Below are 6,000 nucleotides of genomic sequence, written 5' to 3' on the forward strand. Positions count from 1 at the left end.
TCCCCCCATGCCTCATGGTGGCAGGACCCCCTCTGCATATCGAGCAAAGAGAAGACCCCACCGAGGGAACCGCCCCTTCAAAGGTGTTTGGAGACCCTGGTAATGGTGCAAGAATAACTGGAGACCTCAATGGATTGTTATGGCTGAGGTCAGAATGTGGTCCCAGCATCTATAAATTTCGCTACCAAGGAGAAGAAAGCCAGCAGCAACAGCCTGGGAACCCTGAAGATTGTTCGAGGGAGTGAGAGCGAAAACCAAGAAATCCTGTCTTGTTCTTGCAGGGTTAGGCAGCTGCCAAGCAGATGAAAGTAACAAATGGAAACCTGAGAACTACAGAGTTTAAGAGCAAGCTGTTAACAACCCAATTCTCATCAGCTTGTGGGGAAGGGGAGCAGAGTTGAGGGAAGTGGCAGCGACAGGCAGCAGATAAGAATTCCACTGTAGATGATAGATAGATAGATAGATAGATAGATAGATAGATAGATAGATAGATAGATATAGATAGATGATAGATAGATGATAGATAGATAGATAGATAGATAGATAGATAGATGATAGATAGATAGACAGATAGACAGATAGACAGATACACACAAACACACTGCAGTGGAATTCATATCTATATGAGGCTTAGGGCAGAGGGAGGGTGCCAAGTGGACTTCTCCCGTGGTTGGAGGGGACGTCCAGGACTCCTGGGTTCTCTTCCCCATCACTAGAAAGAAACTAGTATAAGGTTTTAGGGCTTTAGGGGGGGGGTAAATGAAGTAATAGTAAATATGGTAAGGGTAGACTCAGAAGGCAACATTCCTAGAGGAGAATGGGATTTCATGAATTAAGTTCTAATGGTTAGAGCAAGGGAGCCCTGGAAGTGAAGGTTTAGTGATAGCAAGGGAGTCTATAGCACAAGTTCATGACTTTCATTCCCCTGACTGCAATCCCTGTGTGGTCCATTCATTAACTCAACCACCACAGGGACAGTCCGTGTGAAAAACTTTGCCAGGCACCCTGGGGATGGGGGGAGCGGGGTGCAGAATGAAAAGAAAAGGTACCTTTTGGTCAGAATGTGGTCCTGGGTGTCACAACCTGGGGCAGACTTTCTTCTCTAGCCAAATGCCTGCTTCCTTCTGCCTTTAAATCCCCTTCTTCTTTCTTCCTCTTCCCTGACTCTGTGGGTTTTGCTTTTTCTTCTTTCCTGCTGCAGACGGGAGCTGTGTGTGTCAAGCCCTTCTCACGGGGCTGGAGGAGACTGCGCTGCGCTGGAGGGAATGTAGAGGAGTTGACTTCCCTTGTAGGCAAGCTGGTTTCAATGAGGTACAGCGCGCTCTCTACGCACACAAACACTCCCTCCCTCCCAAAAAATGACTTCAGGGGCTGAACCGTCATGTGGTTTCCATCAACCACCTGCCAAAAGGGTGGGGGGGGAGAATTAAAAGAGAGAGAAAACCACCCAGCCTCAAGGATGGAAGTTTTCAGCCGCCCCCTCCTCTGTCCAAAATGGCAGGCTTTCTTGTCAGTTCTTATTTTCAGAGTAGCCACATGAGTGAGTGGGCCAGGAGGGTGGTGAGGAAACAAAACTGACACCCCAGCCCACCCCCTAAAAATAATAATAATGGGGGCAGGGTAGGATTTGGTCACCAAACTCTGACTATGTGGCGCCAGAGAGGATGGGCTTTTGTGTTGGTTTAAGGCCATGCAAAATATTTGTCTTCCCCTGAGTGGAAGAAACTGACCAGCGATAAAGATGAAAGGGGGGAAGCCATTTTGTTGGTAAGGAACTGGGCATATGCTGTTTTAGGCCTCTGAACAAACAATAGGCAGAATAAGACAAAGAGACAGAGAAACAAGATTGCGATACGAGGGGATAAAGGAGATCAATAAACATGGGGAGAGGCGGGAATGCTCTTCAGTTACATAGCCCTTGGATGAATGGCTTTAGAGGGAGACAGAGAGAATGTGAGACAAGAATGGATGGATCAGTTTGCAGATCCGTCTAATCCCAGAGATGGGAAATTTATGGCCTTCTAGATACTGTTGGACAGCCACCCTGCCAGTCCCAGGCAGCATGGCCAGTCGTTAGGGGAGATGGGAGTTACATTCCCAACAATATGTGTAGGGCCAGTGTCCGCCCTTTTCCAGTTGTGGGCAGTTGGAGGATCTGGAAGTTCATAAGCGGAGCAGTGGAAGAGACTCCCTTGGAAGGCGGTGGGTCCTTCATGGGATCCTTCATCCAACAGGGGTTGGATGGCCCTCTGTCAGGGATACTTTGGCTGTGAATCCTGCATTGCAAAGGGCTACACTAGATGGTCCTGGGGGTCCCTTGCAACTCTACGATTCTGGGATTCTGAGAAGGCTGACTCAGCTAAAGAATGGAACACACTGGCCAGGGAAAGCTGTAGAATCAGGAGGTTTAAAGGATTTTCCTGCCCTGTTCATATCATACCACATTGCTGCCCCCAAAGAGTACAATTGCAAGTTGCCCATATCTTGGGCAATTGCCTATTTTCAATCTCTTGCTCCTTCCTTAGAAGGAGGAGGTCTTCCCACACCAGCGCTCTTGCACAGCTCCCATTTGTTTCAATGGGGCTTACACGGGAGAGCCTCTTGCTGGGTCCATCCCTGGTAAAATGGCACCGTACAACTACAGTTGAGTACATCAGGCCATTTGGCTGATGTCTGGGTGAAAGAGCAGCCCTTTCAGGTTACCTTTCGCTGTGGCTTGCTGTCAGTTGAAGAGGAGCAAGACAACAGGTCAATGGAAGTGCTTGCATCCGATGAGCCTTTGATGCCAGTGCCCCTCCAGCCCAAGGATGTGGCACAGCCATCCTCAAACTTGGAGGACTCCATTTCAGAAGACCCAGAGAGGTCAGAGTGAGAGACTATTACCTCCCCCCGCCCGCACTCTTTCCAAGTACAGGTCTGTGCTTAAAAGCTCCATGTCTGAGCTGCTGTTGCCACAAAGCATTCCCCACGAAAATCCGCACCTTAGTGCTCAATCAGAGCAAATGTCATTTTGGGTTTTCTGTGGATTGCTGCTTGCTCCTATTGTATGTTAAAAAGCGTGTCTTCATGGGGAAAGCTCTGTGGCAACAAAAGGACACTCGGATACAAAGTTTTAAAGCACAGATTGTGCCTGGAAAGAGTGGAGGAAAGGTAAGTGTGGACAAGATCTTAGCGTGGGCTAGGCCCAGCGGGGGCAAGGCTAGCAATTAGGATACAATTGTTGCTGCTGCTGCTGCTGCTGCTTCTGCTCTGTAAGGCTCAGTGTCAGGTTTTTTCCTGATGAATTAACCACCCCAGCTCCATGTTCCTAAAGTCCTGCCCAAAGCTGGCCTTTCCCCAGCTAGTCTGCCTTGCACCTAGCCTGGACAGAATAGATCAAGAGACCAAATAATATATTCCCTCGCTGCAATTACTCACACACCCCACCTACCCTGCAATCTGCATTATAAACTACAGCATTATTTATGTGTTATTTCTATTTCTAACCATGCACCAATTCACCTTATGGTCCTAGGACAAGGGACAGACAAAATCACTATAAACATTACATTCAAATGTACTAGAGCACAATCAAAATTTAATAATAAAAAATTATAATCAGAGAATAACACTTGTATCCTCCCTCCACCCAAAGGCCTGGGTGAGAAGGTTCATCTTAACCTGTGGCTGAAATATATATTACAATGGAGCCAGATGCACCTGGGGGGCAGGTGCTCTAGCCTGAGGCCCCCACTCAGAAGGCCTCTGGTGTCCTTAAACAAGAGCAGGCATGAAACTGCTAAGAGATGCTGAGGAACTAGTTCCAGATGACAGAAGCAACCAAACCATAGCACAGGCTGAAGGGGAAAGCAAGTCCTCCCTGAACCCTCTCATGAGGTACAGTGGTTGAATCCCCTCAGGTAACGTAAAAGGGCAGCAAATGTTATGTTTTTTGTCCCTGCTTATCCCATATAATCTAAACCAGGGGTGGGCAAACTTCAAGTCTGCAAGATCTACTTCTATTCTTTACTACAACTCCAAGATCCACCACCTGGAGCTACTTGCAAAAGAAGTAGATTTGGAATTACAGTGGTACCTCAGGTTAAATACTTAATTCGTTCCGGAGGTCCGTACTTAACCTGAAACTGTTCGTAACCTGAAGCACCACTTTAGCTAATGGGGCCTCCTGCTGCTGCCACGCCACCGGAGCACGATTTCTGTTCTCATCCTGAAGCAAAGTTCTTAACCCGAGGTAATATTTCTGGGTTAGCGGAGTCTATAACCTGAAGCGTATGTAACCTGAAGCGTATGTAACCTGAAGCGCATGTAACCCGAGGTACCACTGTAAATAATCCTGAGCCCAGGGATTTATTTTGCATATCAGAGCCGAAAAGATCAATTGTTTGACTTGAATATAAGGCAACTTATTACAAACCTATTAAAATCGACTCCTAGTTATCCCCACCAGCAAACATTTCAGCGTTGTAATTTTTGTGATGATCATTTTGTTGTTGCTATGGTTAAACAACTGGAAGTCAGAAATCCCAATCTACCTTCTGCCCCCTCCTGAATTACAGGCTGTGTATATACCATACACTTAAAGCACACTCCCGCCTGCAATGAATCCTGGAAATTTTAGTTTACCCTTCACAGACCTACAATTCCCAGCACCCTTAACCTCCAGTTCCCAGGATTCTTTGCAGGGTTTCTGCTTTAAAAGGATGGTATGTAGGCAGCCATAGACTGTGGAATAGCTTACATGCAGATAGAAGGTATTTGCCACTCGGGGTCGGGGGGAGAGCTGCTTATGTTTGTGTACTGGTCCCGAGAGAAGATTAGAAAAGTAATTTTGTACATTTTGATGCTAAATTCCTGAATTCCTTAATGTGTCATGCCAGATTTGTTGAAAATACTTTCTCTTACTCCATGTAATATAAAATCTTTATTTTATTCATACACAAGGGTATATACTGCCTAATAAAGAATACAGCAAACAACAAAAGAATAGAACATAAGAATAGATTATGTATCTATGTGTGTATGTGTATATAGATATAGATAGATAGATAAATGATTGATTGATAGATGATAGATAGATAGATGATAGATAGATAGAGATAGATAGATAGATAGATAGATGATAGATAGATAGATAGATAGATAGATAGATAGATAGATAGATGATAGATAGATAGAGATGAATAAAATGAATCACATAAAACAGCTCTATTTGCATTCAGGGAAAGCCTATGCAATGTAAATAAGTTATCTTCCCATATCCATTTAGCTCTACATGCCATGGGGGGGTGGGAATATCTGCCACCAAATGTCAAGTGCAGAGTGAGAGAGGTTTACGTAAGTGATTTTAGCCCATTGCCCAATTCTCCTGTTCAGCTGATGTTCTTACAGTGTGTGTGTGTGTAAAAAATTTTAAATCCTCACTGGGTCTTAAGAGATGCTGTAGACATGACTTGTTCACAAACCAGCTCTTCACCCCACTGAGAACATTTCCCCCTAATTTTGTGACTTTGTTTATAGTTCATTTTGATTTGTGGAAAGAGGGCATTCCTAGAACAGCCGTGTGCCTGGGAGTTCAGGGCTCTTTTGGTCAAGGGCTTTTGATCTCTGGAAGCCCTGGGTTGAGGGTTCAGAGGCAAGGCAAGGGGGGCTGGGAAATGGGGCTTTGGGAAGGCTTTGGATTTGTTGTGGCTTTGCGGTTTTTAAAGCATCCCCATTAACATCTCCCTTTGCAATCTTCTAAATCATGAGTATGTGTGTGGTGTGGCCCATACATATGGTTACCCACCACCCTTATCTCTGAGATTCCGGGGGTTGCAGGCATGCTTGCCCAGGGCTAGTGTCTCCTTGGGGAATGAGACACAATGGGGACTAGGGTGTCTTTATGATATATGGTTTTATTTACATATATACAACTTGAGCCTACCTATTGAGGGGCTCACAGCAGCAGCACCCCAAAAAGGGCCAACTTATTCCAGAATCACATCAGCATACCTTCTCTGC

At 45.6% G+C, this 6,000-nt stretch overlaps 1 protein-coding gene across 1 annotated transcript in view; it reads right to left on the bottom strand.

Moving 5' to 3' along the window:
- The window catches only part of BGN (biglycan), a 48,639-nt gene extending 47,137 nt beyond the window's left edge, over nucleotides 1-1,502 (bottom strand). Inside the window, exon 1 of the mRNA XM_053371097.1 lies at nucleotides 1,050-1,502. The gene's annotated coding sequence lies outside the window, so the exon portion shown is untranslated. The remainder of the gene's footprint in view (nucleotides 1-1,049) is intronic.
- Nucleotides 1,503-6,000: the final 4,498 nt, after the last annotated feature.

The sequence above is a fragment of the Podarcis raffonei genome, chromosome 17, assembly GCF_027172205.1.
Source record: "Podarcis raffonei isolate rPodRaf1 chromosome 17, rPodRaf1.pri, whole genome shotgun sequence".
Lineage (NCBI taxonomy): Eukaryota > Metazoa > Chordata > Lepidosauria > Squamata > Lacertidae > Podarcis > Podarcis raffonei.